This window comes from Leptodactylus fuscus, chromosome 3 (genome assembly GCF_031893055.1).
Source record: "Leptodactylus fuscus isolate aLepFus1 chromosome 3, aLepFus1.hap2, whole genome shotgun sequence".
Taxonomy (NCBI): domain Eukaryota; kingdom Metazoa; phylum Chordata; class Amphibia; order Anura; family Leptodactylidae; genus Leptodactylus; species Leptodactylus fuscus.
Window position 1 is genome coordinate 143,553,184 of NC_134267.1, and position 21,346 is coordinate 143,574,529.

At 43.3% G+C, this 21,346-nt stretch overlaps 1 pseudogene; it reads left to right on the forward strand.

Annotated features, from left to right (window-relative positions):
* The first annotated feature begins 735 nt into the window (after nucleotides 1–735).
* Nucleotides 736–21,346, forward strand: part of LOC142196704 (cytochrome P450 2J5-like) — a 33,312-nt pseudogene continuing 12,701 nt past the window's right edge.

Here is a 21,346-nt window from a genome sequence, read left to right on the forward strand (position 1 = left end):
CACAGTATTATGTCCCATAGTAGCCCCTACACACAGTATTATGTCCTATAGTGGCCCCTACACACAGTATTATGTCCCTTAGTGGCCCCTGCACACAGTATTATGTCCCTTAGTGGCCCCTACACACAGTATTATGCCCCGTAGTGGCCCCTGCACACAGTATTCTGCCCCATAGCAGAGTCATCATTAGAAATTGCAGAAATCTCCCCAAAAAATTGGTGGAGAGAAGTCCTGCATGGACTCGATTGACAATGAGCACAATGTTAATGTGAACCTAGCATGACACACAGTCACATTATTCTTTCTGGAGTTTCAAACAGGATAGCAGTGGACAGTCATACTTTGCTTCCCATGGTTCCCAGCCATAGAAGCCTCTCCTGTCAGGTATTCCTGATCTCGATCTCTTTTGTTGATTCCCCATACATTTCTCAGATGGAAACTCCTTTCATCGCCGCAGTATTCTTGCACATTTCGATCAGTGAATCTGCAGATAATGGATTCTGACAGATAAAATAAAGAATACTGTAACCCCACTACCAAATCATTTCTATTAGTGTTCTAAATAGCAACAGACCTGCTTTACAATAGAAGGTTTGTTCTTTGACGTGGCTATTGTTGGTCAGAATAATCTTTCATTTGCAAAGACCTCATGATCTGCTAAATGTTTTCCAAAACTTAAAATCCAGAACAGGATGAAATGCCAGAACAAATGATTATATCAATAAGAAGCAACAGCAAACCTGGTAAAGGAGATAGAAAAAGCTCCCATAGTAAATCATGATAAGTGAATGTCTGCTAATATTGGTTCTAGGCATAGTGGTATGGAAGTTCATTAAAACCCAAAGTACAGCTCACCTCTTCCCACCAGGACCACCTGCTCTTCCTATCCTTGGCAATTTATGGACTCTGAGATTCCAGCTCCATTATGACATCCTCACCCAGGTAAAATCTTTTCTACAAATTCATGTCTTATGCTATGTATTAATAGTCCAGCTCATTTCTCACTTGTCTTTCTAAGTTAGTTATGACATATAATGATGAATGTAAAATGTTTTCCACATCTTCTTGTGCATTATACATTCTTTGCTTTATTTCATTTATAGACATACACAGTTTCTAAGTGGGACTATTTTTTATAAGGAGGCACAATAATAAATGATGAGTGGGTGCAAAAATCTATTAAGTGGTACAAAAGTGGTCAGTTGAATTGTGTATGGGCAGAAGGGGGTTGGTTAAAAATGTTTTGGGGTCAGGAAGGCGGCTACCACTGGAATTCACTGAATATGATGTGTTGGTATATCAGCTTTTGGTTCCCCACTTAGCTTAGAAGATTGTTCAGGAGTGAAGAGAGAAAGGGGCTGTAAAACAATCTGATATATTCACTAGTATACAGCATTCTCCAGCCTACTATGTGTTCATACCAGTGGTCGAAGCAAAATGGTCCAAGCTTTACAATAAAATCAAATTTAGAAAATGGTCCATACAAGGTAGAGATTCATTGCTTCACAGACTCACGTTTCAATAAATTCATTTTCTCTTCAGGTACTAGATGGCACACGCGTGTTCTGTAATCCATGCCGAGAAGGAGTGATAAATAAATTTGTCATTTTTGTTCTTCTTCAGTTGGCTCAGGTATATGGAGACATGTATACAATATGGCTGGGACAGACTCCAATTATTGTACTGAATGGATACAGAGCAGTTAAAGAAGTTCTCAATTCTCATTCTGATGATTTCTTGGGGCGCCCCATTTTGCCACTTTTCATGGATCTAATGGGTGAAAAAGGTACTAAACTGTACAAAAAACTTTAACTCTACAGTCTTCTTTGTTATGTGGCATGTAATTTTATTAAAGTTTTCATACCAGTTTTCTGGTGCAAAAGTGTCACATTTCTTGGCTCATTTTGCCTGCAGAGTACACACCGTAAAACCAAAACCAGCAAGAAAGTCGCACAAGCGCACTTTCCAATCCAATTCTATCACATTCTAAATTTTTTTCCAGCTTTCCAGTACATTGCACAGAATAATAAATGGCACAATTGTGAAGAATATTTTGTCTGGCAAATATTAAGCCATAATATGGCTCTGAGAATAGAATAATAACAAAGTTCTGGGGTTTGGAAGGAAGGTAGTCAAAAACAAAAATCGAAAAATATCACCGTCGGGGAGGGGTTAAAAACTGAATGTAAAAAAACTGAACATGCAAAATTATGAGTACTACAGAAAGAGAAAGAAATTTCATGATCACTTAATTAGAAAGGTTTTAGTGTAAGGGTGCATTCAGACTACGTAACGCCGGGCGTGTATGAGAGCCGTACACGCCGGCGTTTACGAGCGCTCCCATTGAAGTGAATGGGAAGTGTTCGGCAGTCTGCCGTAATGCCGGCGTGTACGGCTCTCATACACGCCCGGCGTTACGTAGTCTGAATGCACCCTTAAACTACAACCATTAAGACCTCAGACCGATTTAGGATCTGTTCAAAAATAATGGAACTATCTGGGATATAGTATCTGCCAGAATACGCAATCCAGAATATTGAAGCTCTTAGGTGTTTATCAATGCAAAATGCTAATATTGTGATACCTCTTATGCTGGAATCCATAGTCCACCATTAAAAGCTACTGAGATTGCTCACATGATTGTCAAGGATCTAATCTTGGCTACAGTGTTGAGCTGGGTTTGGAAAAGAAGGTCATAGATAAATTCAACTCTTTTGAATGAAGGCAGCATGGACTCCCTGCCTACAAGCGTTGTCTCCTGTGCTGTAATAGGGTGATAATTCCAAGAGTTTATCAAACAAAAGTGCCCAAAGCCCTACATGACTAACATCCTAAAGTGGTTAAGAGGAAGAATCTTGTGAGAAGTTACGTATGATGGCACTGGCAGAGTAACTCCATCCATTGTTCAGTAGCCGTGTCAGGTTATTGCAGCTCAGCTCCCGTTCAAGTTTTTATGTGAGATTTGTGGCCGAAAACATTTCTGAAAATGGTTAAATGGGCTGTCCAGGAATTGGAGAAACCAGTGGGGTGGTCGGGGAAGGTGTAAAATAAAAAAGAGCAAATGCACCTATCTATTGTACTCCTGTTATGAGTAGGGCGGGAGCCTCCGCCACACTGTGCGGAGGTTGTCGGCCCTCTCCTCTTTCCACACCTGGTTCCCTTTTTCCGGGTCTCAGGAGACAGATCGGAACCTTCACAGTGATGTACAGGTGATGCCGATCTCCTCCTGAGCTGAACCAGGGACTTCCAGTATGGGCTCTGTGCTCCAGACCTCCACTTTCTATTTAGTGTTTCTCCTGTAGTTCCTGATAGTAAGCTTTTTTTTCTCCTGTTGTCTGCCTCATTTCTGACCCCTTCTTTGATCATTGACTCTGCCTTCTCCTTGTGATTCCTTGGATCTACACCGCTACTCTGAAGATCTACTGGTAAAAATTCCCAGTTTCTGGTTCTGCTGTGATTTGTGGTGCGCTGTGTGTCCAGCAATCCTTGACCCGTACCGCTCTGTCTGGCAGTACCACCAAGTACATCCTCACCATCTGGGGGTCTGGTGAAAACCATTGTGGGGTTACAGTTGGTGTGGCCCAGGGGTGCTGGACGCACAGCGCCGTGTTTGCCATTTTGATTACTGTGTCTAGTGCTGGTTCTCTCTATTGGCTAAGTCACATGAGCCTCAGGGTTTTCTAGAAATGGGGCCCCATCGTGAAACACAAAGGGCAAAGGCGGCAGACAGTGGAGCACTGAGGAGAGGTGAGTATGCTTATTTCTTTATTTTACACCTCCCTGACCACCCCCGTTGCTCCAGTTCCTGGACAATCCCTTTAATGGTTTCTGGATTCAATTGTTGCTTGTGATTTTGTAATAAATAAAACATTCATTCACTGCATAATGAATCTACAGTATACTTTATAGGCTGAATTAATTTTGTGTTTCTTACTTTTTGTGCTATGCTGTTGTCAGGAATTGTTCTGACCTCGGGTCATACTTGGAAACAACAGAGACGCATGGGGCAGTTGGCCTTTCGAAACCTTGGCCTGGGGAAAATAAATATTGAGGAGCGAATACAAGAAGAGACCCAGAGTTTGATTGATTTCTTGTCCATGAATGGAGGTACTTTGTAAAGTACATTGTTGTGCCATCTAGCATGTACAGTAAAGTAGAAAACTTTAAAGAAAATTATTAGTTCTGTAACAAAACTTTTTTACTTATAGGCATAAAAAATATAGACTACAAATCATGGCCCTAAAATAACTGAAAGAAGTCATAGCGTGCAAAGATTCCAGAGTCCAACACTCCAGTACTCCAAGAGGACAATTAAAAAGATTTTCCTTTGTCGATAACATGCAATAAAAGATATACAGCTCTGGAGCTCTGAGCTGTGTGACATATAATAAAGTATATTATAGCTGTTTGAAATATTATTTTGCTAACTCTAGGGCACCCAAAAAAAGGCATAATTTCCATAATTTTCTTTAAATAGACAGCAGATCATGTACACATTGTGCCACATAACCAGTATGACTTTGAGCTACTCCATTGTCTAAATGTTCCTCTGGTTCTCACTTTTTAACCCCTATACAAGAATCTAATTTTCATTGCAGGGGACCACCAGGACGCTACCCCTAGGAGTAATCCAGGTACAGGTGGCAGCTGACCCAATGTCGGAGTGACACCTGGGCGAAGCATTAGAGGTTCAGGCAAAAGTGTAGTTAAATCCAGTCTGAAGAACAGAAAACCTTTTTTTGTAAAGTTTTAGATTTTTGTTAAGGGGTATAAATGTAAATAAAACCATATAAATTTAGTATCCGCGGAATCATATTGAAATAGAATATAGGTGACGTCATTTTGGCTGCACAGTGAACGCCGTAAAAACAAAGCCCTTAAGGAAGTCGCGCAAATGTACTTTTTCTCCAATTCCAGCCAATTCAGAATATGATTCCAGCTTGTACAGAATAATATATGGTACCATTATGAAGCACAAAGTGCACTACAAACATTAAACCCTCATATGGCTCTGTGAACGGAAACATAAAAAAGTTAGGCTAAGTTGACACGTGAATTACGTGTGGCGTAATTTGGTCCGGGAAAAAAAACGCTTCCTAATTAGGAAGCAGTTTTTGGACCTTTTGGTGTTTTTTGGAGTGTTTTCTGGAGCGGATTTTGGTAAAAACTGCTTCAGAAAACGACAGGCGGTTTTCCCCTACCAGTCAGTGAATGGACCGTAAAAAAACGTGTCGAGGTTTTGGGCAGAAAAACGGGACGCGGTTTCCACCTCCATTCACGTCTATTTACTTCCTGAGGTGGAATCCGCCTCAAGAAAGGTCATGTTGCTTCTTTTTTCCGCTAGTGGCAACATGCCGCTAGCGAAAAAAAAGAACGCTAGTGGTCTCCATAGACCACCATTGGGAGGGGGCGGATTATGACATGGATTCCGCGCCATAATCCGCCCCCCTCTGTGCCCGTGTGAACGGGCTCTTATGGGGTTTGGAAGGCAGGGCATCAAAAAAGAAAATCAAAAATTGAAAAATGCCAATGGTGGGAAGAGGTTAAGGGGAAGTAGCTGACAGGGGAAAAGTACATTATTGTTTGGTCTAGAATCACATGCTCTACTAAATGAGAATAAGTTGTCTGAAATGTTAGTGATCATATAAGGTGATTGCTGCTTAGTTCTCATTTACCAATTTTATTCTAGGTGCTGCAATTGATCCATCTGATTGTATCGTTCACTCTGTCTCCAATGTTATATCTTCATTGGTATTTGGCAAGAGATTTCTACCAGGAGATAAATCTTTTAAAGAGCTCCACAAAGCTACAGAACTGGTAGTGGCTGCTCCAGGCACCTTTTGGGCGAGGGTTTGTATCAATCCCATGCGCTAGAACTTTAGCAAAGTCTAAAACTGATCTACAAATTATCTAATTGATTTATTTCAAATTTCATTTTAAATGACGTCTATCAACAGGAAAATCTGTATCAAACTAATGACAGTGCTACGTAGAGCGGCTTCTACACTTTCCAAAGATGCCTTTCTTATTCTGCACTGCAGCTCCATTTTCATGAAAATCAGGATTTTATCCTTATGCAAATTAGATGAAAAAAGCTTTGAGGGCCTTTCTTTCTCCTGCCAGAGCTTCACGTTCCTCTCTAAATAAACAACCCAAACTGCAGACAAAGCGTGATAAAGTAGGAGATGGAGCTGGACAACAGTAAAGGGGCTTGAACCTGCAAACTTTTAATTGCATATCCCATAGATTGCAATACAACTGTATTGCAGTCTATGAAAGATTTGCTAAATAACCAACCTCAATAACTATATTGCTGTGTCAGGCCTGTGAGCTTTCATTAAGCTCCTGACTATCATAGGAACCAGATAGCTTCCGCAACCATACCGCACAGGAGCCGTCCTGTATTGTTAAAGGTACAGGGCTGGTGGGGACCCTTTGGGGGGCGTTAAAAAATGCATTGGCTGTGATCAGAGCGGACTCTGGGCATTAGCTCTGGGTCTCCATTGTGCAATACGGTGCAGATCTGGTAGCTAAGGTGGCGACTCTCCTTCAGACAAGGCACAACTGGAACGGATAATAATACAATAATGGTTTGAATGGACAATGTCTGGACAATCACATAAATATCACCAAATACCTAGGAGGAGCTGCTAAAGGGAGAGAGAGAGAGACATGACTGCAGCTTTCAGTAAGTGCTTTCCTGCTCTCCAGTGCTGGATTCATGGCTACACTGGTAGCTGCTGTATAATGTCCTCCTGCTTCTCAGTGTGTACTACCAAGGGGCGAGGAACATAATATGGCAATTAGAAGTTAAGTCTACATAAGGAGAAAGCTGTTACAAAATATTGTCCAGATATAGTGTTGTTGCTTATATAAATGTTTAGTTTTGTGTTAACATTTTTCAGTGATTTGTTCTATAGTAGCAGCAGTAGTTTCTCTGTGGGATCGGAACATGCAGGGTGGTCTTCGCTCACCATACACAGTACAAGTCAATAAGTGTAGAGTGGCCAAGACCTTGTCCCAGTTTACTTATTATGTCTTATTTGGTCCTTGTCAAATTTCCTAAAATCCAAGGCCGTGTGCAGTCTAGGGATCAGTAAAACCAGCACAGTTCACATACAGATTTGTATTCATGTGTCATCCATGGTTTTCACTGACCCATACATAGAAAATGAATTGACAGAGCTACAAATGCGACCAGGTACAGGACCTCCTCCTTATTTTGCAGCTCTTCAATTCGACCCAGACACACAGCTGCAAAATCTACAAGTGTGTGTATGGGCTCATTGAAATGTACGGGTCTGTACTTTTATCTGCTATGTGAATCCGTAATTGGGGATAAAAAGTACGGTCATGTACTTGAGGCCTTACACTTTTCCATTTTTTTCTGTTTCATAATCTTCTTTTTTCTTCTAAATATATTGTAACACTAGACAGATGCTATTGTCATTAGATAACAAATATCATTTACTTCACAAGTATTAATCTTATAGTTGATAGGTCTGTATACTTTACAAAATCACCTTCCTTCTCAGTGGATTACAATGGAAAAAAATAGTAAACGCGGATGGTTCTTTCTGTATTTTACAGCTTTGTCTCATATTTATTGCCTTTGCTGTAGATTTATGACCTGGCCCTGAGACTTCTCCGCGTTCTTCCTGGGCCTCATCAGAAAACCTTTAAATACTTTCATTTTCTGGGCTCGTTTATCGAAAAGGAAGTTGAGCAACACAAGAAACTGCGAAGCAGTCAGTCATGGGATGACAGAGATGTGATTGACTGCTACTTGACACAAATATGTAAGGTAACACCTTCTGTATAGTGGAGCTGTGTATTGTTTCATTGGTCTGTCTTTATTGGTTATTAAAATTTGTCAATTTAATTTTCTCAGACCAAGGATGACCCCAGTTCTACATATAATGAGGACAACATGGTCCATCTAGTAGCAGATTTATTTATGACTGGGACAGAGACAGTAACAACAACCCTTCGCTGGGCGCTTCTGTACCTGGTGACCTTTAACAATATCCAAGGTGAATGATTAAATGTAGCATAGTATTGATCTTTTTATTGGTATGATATGTAATACATTTAGGAGAGTCTCACAACAATCAATAAGAAAGGATAACTGATCAACTATAACATGAGGTTGTGTGTGCCGGCTTCTTTCTGCAGCCAAAGCAAGAACAATATATACAATAATATACCAATATCAGCACTCCAGACATTACACGACTAGTAAGGTGAATAAAACAATGTATTTTTTAAACTCTAAACAAGACACGAAAGTCAACAAAATTTCATAAAAGGAGTCACATGAAGCTCCTCGGTTCCATAGAAAAATCTGTACCAGGCTCCCCAACTATAATGTTTTGAGTACTGGTCTCTTCATATTGGGAAGACACACTATAAGTCTCCAGGCCCTGGGTGCAGCTGTGCCCTATGCACCACCCTGTATTAAAGGGGTATTCCCACGTCGCATACTCACCAGCCTTTACTGCTGTAAAATCTTCTTTCTTCCTGGTTTCTTGCATCATTTGGTGGGCGGGGTTTCACATGCAACCTGTCGTTTAGCTCAGCCCCCAAATTCACATGTAGCTCTGCCCACCCATATTGGACTATGAAGTACAGGCAGCAGCAACTCCATTCTGTGTTACATACAGAGACTGCCTGTCTCTGGCATAATGAACACAACTGAATTAGCTAGCCTGATAACTGGGAGAACAGAAGAAATGAAAGCAGCTCCTCTCCCCTATCTGAGAGCAGGAAGCTAGGTCACGTGGTGTAGACACAGGAATAGCTAGATACACAGGCTGGCTCCCTGCACTTAGCCCCTCCTCCCTCCCCCCTGAGAGCAGCAGATACATCACTTGACTTTTGAGCAGATAAGTCAAGGGCTGTGTCAACAATGAATTGAATAAAGTAAGATAGTGGACAAACAAAGCAGTTTTGCTGAAGCAGTGTATTTAGGAAAAGTCTTACATTCACATTAACAAGCAGTATAGATAGGATCCTTGTGATGGGACAACCCCTTTAATGTAATACAAAATTAATGAAGATATCAACCCTGGTCCAGGAATCGATAAATGTATCTCTTCCATATATGCCATTTCTTTCTTTCAAATTCTGTTTTTATTGAGTAGGATATGCAAAGTGAACAATGTAGATTATACAAAGAAAAATATTGCAATTATAAGAGAAATAAGAAATTGCGAAACATAAACATAATTGAAAAATTAGCACATAAAATGTACAAAGTATAAAACATATGAAATAGACAAACATTGAGTTAGGGAGAGAGTGGGTAAACGAAGGGTTGGGATAAGGGAGGGGGTAAGGGTTAAACAAGTAAGGGTCTTAGGTCAGACTGACTAGGATATTTCAGTAGCTCTCCAGTACAATATTAGCATATAAGTAGAATATCATGGCCTATGTAAATTTCTGTATTCGAACCATGGTCTCCATAGCGCCATAAAAGATTGATGTTTTCTTAGTTCCCAACTATACAATTCTTCGAGTCTCGCTAGATCGTCTATTTTAGATAACCACTCCGCTACTGTAGGAGGATCTTTGCTTAGCCAATGTAGTGGTATCAAGAGTTTTGCTGCCTGGATTAGTAGGGTAGGTAGGTTATTTCTGGAGGGGATCCAGGAGTTTTCAGGGAGCCAGAGTAGCACTGAGGCAGGAGAAAGTTTAAATTGTTTATTATGGGTGATTTGGCAGATCACTTCTTCCACCTGTAACCAGAATTGGGATATGCATTTGCAGAACCAAAATATATGGCCCAATGTACCTCCACTTTCTCCACATCTCCAGCAAATGTTGTCTTCACGTAGGCACTTCATTTTTAGGTCAGCTGGGGCATTATACCACCTTGTGAGTATTTTAAAAGAATTCTCTTGGGTCCTAATACAGGGCGAAAACCCATGGGATCTATTGTGAATACGAGCTATTTCTGGTTCCGAAAACATGCGATTTAGATCTTTCTCCCATTTGCCAATATAAGCGGGTTTGGCATTGTAAGAAATCGTCAATAAGTGAGTATAAATCAAAGAAATGATCCCTTTCGAGGAACGATTTTGAGAGAGTAAGGTTTCAAACCAAGAGGGGTTAGGTACATCTGGGAATAAACGCCTAAGTGAAGAGTGCGTATTTTGCAAATCGGAGAGTTGGAGGAAGGTGCGTGATTTCTCTAAAAACCCTTTTAAGTTGGGAAGCTTTACCCTCACTGTTATTAAAGTATATGTATTCACCAATTTCCATACTTCAGATACCTCTTTCGCCTTAGGCCGTATTAAAAAAGGCGCTAAATCACTTGGCATTGAAGCAGGTGGGTAGCTTACTAATGGAGAAGAGCAATGAACCTCCTTAAACGTCCTCGCCACGGCTGCAGAAATTTGAAAAGGAATCTCAGTAGAGGGGGTCAGGCCCCATAATCCAGCTCGGAAGCGAGGGCCAAGAGAGCAAAGTTCTAGAGAAACATCTAATGCCCTAGGACCTTCAGAATGAAGGCGCAACCACCTTTTCAATAGAATAGCTTTATAGTAGGTTAAGAGGTCTGGTAGGCCAAAGCCGCCAACTTTCTTTGGACGTATAAGATGGTTATGTGAAATCCTAGCTTTCCTATAGTCCCAAAGAAAGGAGGTAAATAGAGATCTAATTCTCTTAAAATAAGAAATTGGGATAGATATAGGAACCATCTGCATAACATAGAGAAATTTGGGCAATATGTAGGTGCGAATCAAGTTTTTCCTGCCTATCCAAGAGACATGAGGGACAGAAAGGGATTCTAGATAATTTTTTATTGAGTTTAGGAGGGGAAGATAATTAGCCTGGAATAAAGAATTCGGATTCTTGGTAATTTGAATACCTAGATACTTAAGTTTAGAAGGTTGCCACGTAAATGGGGAGTCACGTTGCAGAACTCTAACCTCTGGGATTGAAAGAGTTATATTCATGGCCTCCGATTTAGAGTAATTTATTTTAAAGTTAGAAAGTTGGCCAAATTGTTCTAGCAATGAGAGGACATGTGGAAACGTGTTGATTAGGTCAGAGACAAATAGAAGCAGATCATCTGCAAAGGCAGCACTGTAGTGAGTGTCTTCGCCCACAGTGAACCCTTTAATGTTAGGGTGGTCTCTGATAGCCTGCAATAATGTTTCCATTACTAAAATAAAGAGGGTGGGCGAAAGGGGGCACCCCTGCCTCGTACCATTGGTTATAGTAAATGGGTCTGAAAGAGTTCCATTCACCCTCATTCTGGCACTGGGGAAAGAATAAAGTGAGGAGATAGCTGATATGAATTCTTGTGGGATTCCCAATCTAGATAGTACACGGTACATATAAGTCCAGTTTATTCTATCAAAGGCCTTCTCAGCGTCTGTGCTGAGAAGGACCAGTGGTAGGCCTTGCCTCACAGCGTATTGAACCAGTTGTATCACTCTACAAGAATTTTGGTTGCCCTCCCTGCCAGGCACAAATCCACATTGCTCTTGATGAATTAATGAAGGGAGGAATAGCTGAAGGCGGGAAGACAATATTTTTGCCCACAACTTCACATCTATATTTAATAGTGATATGGGTCTATAGCTTCCGCATTTATTAAGGTCCTTTCCTTCTTTCGGTAAAATAGTGATGGTAGCCTCCAGGGCTTGTGGTGGAATGAACCTCCCTGCCGAAGTTCCTCACACCAATTGGTCAAGTGAGGAAGAAGAACCTGCTCAAATTTTTTATAATATCCCACCGGGAGGCCATCTGGACCCGGACACTTGCCCAAAGGCAGCGAAGAAAGAATTTTCTGTACTTCCTGTAAAGTAATGGGTTGGAGAAGTGAAAGGGCCTGTTCCTTAGACAGGGAAGGCAACCTCAGGGTGCAGAGAAATTCATCCATACGCTTAGCAGTGTCTGGATCTTTAGGGTTCAAGGCCGGTGATAGATTATATAAATTGTGAAAAAATTTTTGAAACTGGGAAGCAATATCTCCCGTAGTGGTAACTGTTGATCCACCGTCAGGGGTTATTTTGGAAATAAAGGACGAATCTTTAAGCTTTTTTATCATTTGTGTCATTATCCTATTTCCTTTGTCTCCTAGTGAATAGTATTTAAATTTCGAATATTGGTAACTTTTAGCATATTTGATATTCAGGTGGTTGCGCAGTTGATTCCTAAGATCATTAAGCTCCGTTTGCATTGAAATGGCTTTAGAGCGTTTCTGGATACACTCAAGGGCATAGATCTTTGCCAACAGCTCGTTTAAACGAGCCATTCTTTGTCTCTTAACCCTCGCCCCTAATGCAATTAGCTCACCTCGAATGAACGCTTTGTGCGTTTCCCATGTGATGGCACATGAAGTGTCCGAAGCTGGATTCTCAATGAAAAAGCGGTGTAACTTAGAGGATAAAGAAGCTACGTGGCGAGGATCGTCCAAGAGGGTCTCATTAAGCCTCCAAGACCAGGATTTCGCAGGGAGGTTCTGGAGGGACAAAGACATAGAGACTGGAGCGTGGTCTGAAATAGTAAAAGAACCTATATCAACAGCAGTTAGTGTACTTACATAAGGTTTAGACAGAAATAAATAATCAAGGCGATGTGAGGAGGAATGAACTGAGGAAGTGTAGGTGAAGTCTTTGGAAGACGGGTGGAAGATTCTCCAGGAGTCTAACACCTCTGTTTCACCAAGCACTTTTTGGAGACTAGCCAAAGACCTCTGGCATTTAATTGCTGTCTGCAGCATGTTTCTGTGGCGTTACAAAAAGTTAAGATGGCGAATTGGTTGTTTTCCACTACATCTAAGCGTGCCCCCATGTGGCTTACCTCAGCCTTTATTTCCCCTAGCTCCTTCATAACTGGAGAGAGAGCTTGTGCCAGGGTCTGGGAGAGAATTTTCTTCAGGTAAGCTCGGGAAATAAGTGATGAGTCTGCAGTATCAGGTATCTCTATGTCTTGCGAGATATCCTCCTGGTCCGAGTCCTCCAGCTCACCCAGCTCTGATGAGGGAGCAGGCGGGAGCGCCATGTTGTGAGAGCGCGCCGGAGACTGTAATGTCTTCTTACGGACAAATTTCTCAAGGGACCCGAGAATTTTTTTAGATTTTGGAGTCTCCGGTCTCTCCCCAACTCTGTCCTTCAAAGGTTTCACCATTTTGACTCCTGAAAGCAAGATATTCGTTCGGCTTCCAGGCGAGGTGACGGGAGCTCTTCTTTCAGGCGGCCGTCTTGTTCTGCGGTCAGGCTCCGCCCCACGGTCTGAATTGGTGGATTCTTTACCTGAAGAGGGCTCTCTTTCAGCTGAACGTCCTCCCCTGCTGGTTGATGGTGGTAAGAGAAGTTTTGTTGTGTCTCCTCAGGGTTCTCCATCTGGCAAGGAGCCGTTGTGTAAACGGGTCGCTGATGCTCTACCTGCCTCTGATACTCCCTCTGATTTTGTTCATTCGGACATTTCTGATTTCCCAGCTTCTTCAGACCCTGTAACATGTGATACATTGAAGGAGATGCTTGTTCTGCTACAGGCGGGGATTAACAAGATTGTCTCCTCTGCGGTGGGCAAATTGTGACAGGATATCGATGCTTTGGGAGAGCGGACTGACCATCTTGAAAATAAAATGGAGGAATTTTCATCTGCTCATAATGACCTGGTTGACGCTCATAACACCCTGGAAGCGGAGGTCAGATGGCTCAAAATTAAAGCTGCTGACGCTGAGGATCGGTCTAGACGCAATAATATTAAGATCCGTGGGGTCCCCGAGGATGTGGCATCGGAGGACTTGGTGGCCTATGTCCAGCGCCTCTTTAAGAAAATTCTCCCGCAACTTACTGAACTGGAGCTCACCCTGGATCGGACCCATCGTATTCCAAAAGCGAACTCTGCTCCTGTAGATGTCCCGAGAGATGTGTTGACGAGGGTCCATTTCTATCAAGTTAAGGACTCGATTCTTGCGGAAGCCAGAAAATGTGGTACCCTACCAGCTCCATTTGAATCCATTTCCCTGTTCCCCGATTTATCCGCAGCTACTATGCAGGCTAGGCGTGAACTGGCTCCCATTACTAAGATCCTCAGAGACCGGGGCATACGGTATCGTTGGGGCTTCCCTACCAAACTGCTGATTCCCTGCAATGGGGTTTTCCATTCTGTCCCTGATGTGGAGGCGGGCATGTCCCTCCTCCGTAAATGGAAGCTTGCCCCTGCTGACTCTCACTCCTCTGTTCCTGAATCCTCAGTGCGGCCTTCCCATCTTACTAAGGAATGGACTGTGGTGGGCGGTCGTAAGTGAATCCTTTATCCGCTTCGGCGGACTGACTCGCCTTGCCTAATGTTATGACTTTATTGTTTGATTTAGGTGACATGTGTGCCTTTCTAATACTCACTCTCACTGAGTGTTACTGACCTGTTTTTCTCCCCCCTCCCCAACTGAGTACTTTTGGTTATTCGGTGTTTTTTGACACTATGCTATTTTGTTTGCATTCTTTGTTTTTGTTTCATACCTGGAATCCTGTATGGTTTTTATGCCTGTTCATACATACTTTATGCATCCTTGTTATTTTGTGTGTAGCCACCTGGGTCTCCCGCCATTTTTTTTTTAGTTTGTTATTATGGTACTCCGTATATCTTCACTTAATGTTAGAGGTCTAAATAGCCCCTGTAAGCGGAGTTCTGTCTGGAGAGAGGCCCGTCGCCTTCGCTGCGATGTGCTTTTTCTCCAGGAGACTCATTTTTGTGCTGGCAAGAGTCCTAAGTTCTCTAACTCCTCTTTCCCTCATATATATCAGGCTTCTTGCAATGCTAAGCGTAAGGGTGTTCTTATTGCTGTGCGGGACTCAGTGGCCTTTTCCCTTGAGTCCACTTTAGTTGATCCCGGGGGTCGGTTTCTGGGGCTTAATTGCCTTATTAATAATGTTAAATATACTTTAGTTACTGTTTATCTCCCGAATCGTTCCCAGGCGCAATATTGGAAATCTGTGCTTTCCAAGATCCGAACTTTTGCTACTGGTATGTTGATCATTGGTGGGGATTTTAATTGCTTAATAGATAATTCTCTAGACTCTTCCAACCCCAAGAGACGCTCCCCTATATTATCCTCCTCTTTGATTGACCAGGGCCTTTATGACGTCTGGCGTTGTCAACATGGCGGGGAGCGAGATTATAGTTATTTCTCCTCTTCGTCCTCCTCCTATTCCCGTATTGACTTTTTTCTTACTGACAAAATTGGGCTGATGCAGGCAGAATCTACAGATATTGGGCTGATCACTTGGACTGATCATGCTCCGGTGTCCCTCTCTCTACATGAGAAATTCTCCACTGCCATGCCTACCCAGTGGCGCTTGAATGAGTATATCCTAGATCAGTGATGGCGAACCTTTTTGAGACCGAGTGCCTAAACTGCAACCCAAAACCAAATAAATCATCACGGAGTGCCAACACAGCAATTTAACCCTAAAACTCTGTGGGTCCACAATTGCGGACCCACAAATTACAGTCATGTGACTGGGGCTTTACAGATCTTGTACTGAAAGGTAAAGGTCTCTGCATTCTGTACTTTTAAACAATTAATTTTCACTATTTGCATCGCACAGGATCTGTTTTATAGTTTACCGTGCAATGTTATTACATCCTGTACTAATTTCACGTCTGCTATAAAACAAATACTGTGTGATATACATAGTGAGGGGACCCCACACAGTACAATCTGCCCCAGTGGCCCCCCACACAGTACAATCTGCCCCTCAGTGGCCCCCCACACAGTACAATCTGGCCCACAGTGGCCCCCACACAGGATTATACCTGTATACTCCACAGTAGCCCCCTCCCACACAGCATGAACTGGTCCACAGTAGCCCCCTCCCACACAGCATGAACTGGTCCACAGTAGCCCCCTCCCACACAGCATGAACTGGTCCACAGTAGCCCCCTCCCACACAACATGAACTGGTCCACAGTAGCCCCCTCCCACACAACATGAACTGGTCCACAGTAGCCCCCTCCCACACAACATGAAATGGTCCACAATAGCCCCCTCCCACACAACATGAAATGGTCCACAGTAGCCCCCTCCCACAGAGCATGAAAGATCCACAGTAGCCCCCTCCTACACAACATGAAATGGTCCACAGTAGCCCCCTCCCACACAACATGAAATGGTCCACAGTAGCCCCCTCCCACACAGCATGAAATGGTCCAGAGTAGCCCCCTCCCACACAACATGAACTGGTCCACAGTAGCCCCCTCCCACAGAGCATGAAAGATCCACAGTAGCAGCATAAAATGGTCCACAGTAGCCCCCTACCCACACAGCATGAAAGTCTACAGTAGCCCCCTCCCACACAACATGAAATGTCTACCGTTGCCCCCCTCCCCTGACAGTGCAAACAAACACAATATAGTTACCTGAAGAGCTGCCGGGTGTTCTCTCTTCTGTTCACTGCGCGCGCTGATGACTTACGTCATCACGCCCGCGCTTGTTCAGAGGTCACACTCTGTAGTCAGTGTAGGCCGCGTAGTACGCGTGGCCTACACTGAGCTACACTGACAGCTTTCAGCTGGATGCGCATTTGCACAACCAGCTGAAGGCAGCGATCGCTCACTAACGGGGAATCCTGCATCGGATTCGCCGTTAGTGAGCGATCAGGGCGACAGCACGCGTGCCAGCAGAGGGGGCTCTGCGTGCCCTCTCTGGCACGCGTGCCATAGGTTCGCCATCACTGTCCTAGATCATCCCTCCTATGGTGAGCACCTCCGCGAGGCCCTGAGGGAATACTTTTCCCTCAACTCTCCCTCCGTGTCTGATCCTCATGTGCTCTGGAATGCCCATAAGGCATATATGCGAGGGATGCTTATTCAGGCATGTGCGAGAGCTAAAAAAGAACGATCTAAAGACATAGATGCTGCACTTCGCTCCCTATCCTCCCTCTCCGCCATTAATAAGCTTAACCCCACCCCCAGTGTCTCTGCGGAGATTAGGCAATGTCAACTCCGACTGCAGGGCCTTCTGACTTGCCAACAGGATTTAGCTTTTAAGCGTTTTCAATGTCAGGCCTATGTGCATAACAGTAGGACTAGTGCCTTTTTAGCCAAAAAAATCAAACAGTCACGCCCCAAAACCCGTATTGCTCACCTTGTGGATGACTCGGGTACTAAAGTAATTGACCCCCGCCTTATTGCAGAGCAGTTTCGCCTATATTATAAGTCACTATATAATCTTAGGGATGATCCCCAGACATACCAGCCATCTAAGGAGGAAATTGATAGATTCTTAGACTCTGTGGCCCTGCCCCGCCTTTCCCCTGCGCAGTCTGTCTCCCTGGCCTCGCCTATCACCCTGTTTGAGGTTACGGAAGCTATAGCCTCACTGAAACCACTAAAATCTCCTGGCCCTGACGGCTTCTCAGGGATCTATTACAAGAAATACGCAGATATTTTATCCCCTCATCTTTTAGCTGTGTTCAGGAAGGCGGCGGAGGAGCAATGCTTCCCGGAAGAAATGTTGTCGGCCACTATAGTGACCATCCCTAAACCCGGCAAATCTCCCACTGTCCCGGCTAATTTTAGACCTATTTCCCTTCTGAACACAGATATTAAATTGTACGCTAAAATCCTTGCTGAGCGGTTGCTCCTCCTTCTCCCCCAGTTAGTTAGTCCTGACCAGGTAGGTTTTGTATTCGGTAGGCAGGCTCCAGACGGCACACGGAGGTTCATAGACCTTATTCAAAAAGCTGAAAGAGATGGTACGCCTTCTTTGCTTCTGGCTTTGGATGCTGAGAAGGCTTTTGATAGGGTCCACTGGGATTACTTAGATAGCCTTTTGGATAAGTTTGGTATGGGGCCAGTCTTTAAATCTGCTATTCTAGCTCTGTACTCCCACCCGTCAGCTCATGTGCTCTCATCGGGCTTTTTGTCTGAGCCCTTTCGGATCTCGAATGGTACCCGCCAGGGTTGTCCTCTTTCCCCTATTATCTTTGCGCTGATGATGGAGCCCCTGGCGGAGTCTGTTCGGTCGGCGGAAAATATTGAGGGTATTACTGTGGGCCGCCAACAGCATAAAATTGGCCTATACGCTGATGATGTCATATTGGCCCTGACCTCCCCTGGTCCCTCCTTGAGTGCTGCTACGGAGGTCCTAAAGAGATTTGGTAAAGTTTCGTACTATAAGGTAAATTCCTCCAAATCACAGATCTTGCCTGTTATCATCTCTCCCTCGTTGAGACGGGACCTTAGTGTTCAATTCCCCTACCAATGGAATGATTCCTGTATAGCTTACCTTGGCATCTCCCTGACGGCCCCTAGTTCGGATCTGTTCTCTGCCAATTATATCCCCCTTCAGACCAAAATTACTTCTCTCCTTGCCTCTTTCTCACAACCGATGTTGTCTTGGGCTAGCAGAATTGCCATTGTTAAAATGATGGTGTTACCTCTAATTTTGTATATGTTTCGTACAGTTGCCATCCCCCTCCCTGGCTCATATTTTACTAAGCTTCAGTCTATTCTTTCCAATTATATATGGGAGGGTAAGAGGTCCAGGGTCCGACTTAAGGTGATGACGCGCCCTTGGTCCCATGGGGGTGCGGGTGTCCCAGATGTTAGAAAATATTATATGGCGTCTATCCTTGAGCAACTTAAGGTTGGATGGGATGAGACTTCTAAATGGCGTTGGGCCGAAATTGAGGAAAGCCTTCTAGATGCCCCACTTTTGAGTATTTTACGTCCTAAGGACTTGGGCCCCCCCATCACTTCCCCTCCCTTGCTGAGTATTAGGGCCTCAGTGTCTGCTTGGCGTTACTTTTTGTCATATACCTCTAGGGAAGACCTGGTCCCTTTGTCGAAGTTACCTCTATTATATTTGACCTCTTTTCTCCCCCAGCTACGACTCCGTGGATGGGTCTCTAGGGGTCTCTATAAAGTGGCCCATCTGTACTCTGATGATGGGTTTAAGTCGTTCTCCATGTTACAAGAAGAGTTTCAGCTCCCTAAAACAGACTTCTTTAAATATTTACAGTTGCGTCATTTTTTTTCAATCCTACGAGCCTTCTAGATTGACCTTTCCCAGACTAGCTTTAAAGCTGTGGAATAGGTCCTCGCCTGTTAGAGGTGGGTTATCTGTGTTTTATGGCTTTTTCTCTATCCCCCCGGAGCGGGTCAAACCTCTTCACTTGCTCCGTTGGGAAACGGATCTTGCCAGAACCATCCCTCTGTCGGACTGGTATACGGCAGCTGGGTTTGTTAAGCGTGTATCTAGGGGGGCGTCTCATTGGGAAACGGCTTTGAAAATTATGCTGCGGTGGTATAGGACCCCGACCCAAATGGTGCACATTGATTCTTCTTGTTCCAGACTCTGCTGGAGGGGGTGCGGCCAAGTAGGTTCCTTCTTGCATTTGTAGTGGGATTGCCCTCCGGTCCGAGCCTTCTGGATAGCGGTATTTCACTTCATGTCCACCATAGCCGGTTTTGATATCAGCCCTTCCCCTGGTCTCGCCCTATGCTTCTTAGACGTTGGTAGTTTTCCCACAGAGATGCAGGTCGTTCTGGGTCAAAAAACCATACTTATGCCAAGTTTCGATCCCAGTGGTCCCTCTGGATTTCGTATGTGGAGTCTAATAAGGGAGTTCTTTCTCCTCGGCCTCAGGCTGCTCCCATGGGGACCCCTTGATCACTATTTACCTACTATGTTGTTATCCCAGGTGGCTTCATTTTCTTTTCCTTTTTTTTTTTGGATGTATCTTGTGTTTCTTCAGTATTGTATTCAGGTATGTGGTTATGTTGTTTATGTTATTGTTTGGTTTTCTCGTTCTCTTCTGTCCCTATTCCGTCTCCCCTATTTTTTCTTTTCCCTTTTCCCTTCCTGTTCCTCTCTGGTTGTGTTCCCTTCTTCATTCTTTTCATTCCTTCTCGCAGAATTGGTGTCTTTGTTGAGTTTGTGTATCTGGTCCTTTGGTCTCTGTTTATTTTGTCATGTCTGTGTCATCCATGTATTTGGGTTGGAACCCGAAGTTCCAACTTGCAATTCCTGTCCTACTGATTGGACCTATGCCGATTCTTCTTATGTTTGTAACTGTTTTTCTATTATATTGTAAAAGTTTTCTTCTTTTCAATAAAAATCATATTTAAAATAAAATAAAATTGCTGAACGAAAACATTTCTGCAAGTCTAACTTTCATCTGGTGATTTCAGTTTTAAAGAAAGGATACACAATGGATCCCAGTATAGATAAATGGGTCCGTCAGGCTCCGTATGTGATCTCTGTTGCAGCAGTCCGCCTATCCATTGTTCTGGTCGTCCAATGAACCAGAACAACAGAAAGGCTCACTTCAAAGGCTCTACTTCATTTAAAGGATTAGTTCAAAACATTAGTTCACTTAGGCTAGGTTCACACTTGTGCTGGGGCCTCTGTCATATGGGTTCCCTGGTGGACCTGAACTACAGAGAGCCTGTCTGCTAAAAAAAAAAAAAAAAAAAAAAAAAAAAAAAAAAAAAAAAAGCAGTTACCCAGGAAAACCAGCAAACCCCATAGACTATAATACGATCCACTGGGACTCCATCGAGTTTCTACCATTTTTATACTGAAACAATGAGTCCTAACCTTGTACCCCCAAAGTAGCAATCTCTTATAAATGACTTATGACTTAGGACTTATGGCCCTGTCTGCAGTAATCTGTAGTACTGTCAACTATATTGGCTTCTTCAGGACTCCAATATAGTTGAAATGTATGGTAAAACAAGAAGAAGTCATCTTCCTGCTCTGCCACTCTGTAACTCTGTTACTTGTAAGCCACAGGTTACCAGGCGCTGTGACCGCAGACAAGTTGTCTACTTCCTGACTGAGTATAACTTTTATTTTTTAATTTTTTAGGGAGCATTATGAAAATAAGAGTGTGATCATTTATAGCATGGTGCATTATGAATATAAGGGGCATTATGTTTTTTATAAGGGGTCATTAGCAGTTATTATGACTATAATTGAGGTCATTTAAATAAGTGGCATCATTTACATAAGGGGTCAGTGGAGGCATTTATATGAATGGCATAATTTATATAAGGGGGTCATTAGAAGGCATTATGAATATAAGGGGGACATTTATATAAGGGGCTATTAAGGGGCAGTATTGGTGTCAGGGATCATCAGGGCATAGTATAAGGGGACACTTAATTTAATAATGGTGGCACTTAGATGTTAATAAAGATGTTTTCTGCCTCATTTTTAATAATGATCAATCCTCTGGATATCAATAAGAGTTCAGTGGGGTTCTGATACTTGGGACCTCCACTGATCACCTATTAGAAGGGACCAAGGTGAACATGCGGCACAGTGACCTCTTCAATGTTTACATGGCAGTTTGTTTTACGGTGGCCCTTCAATGTA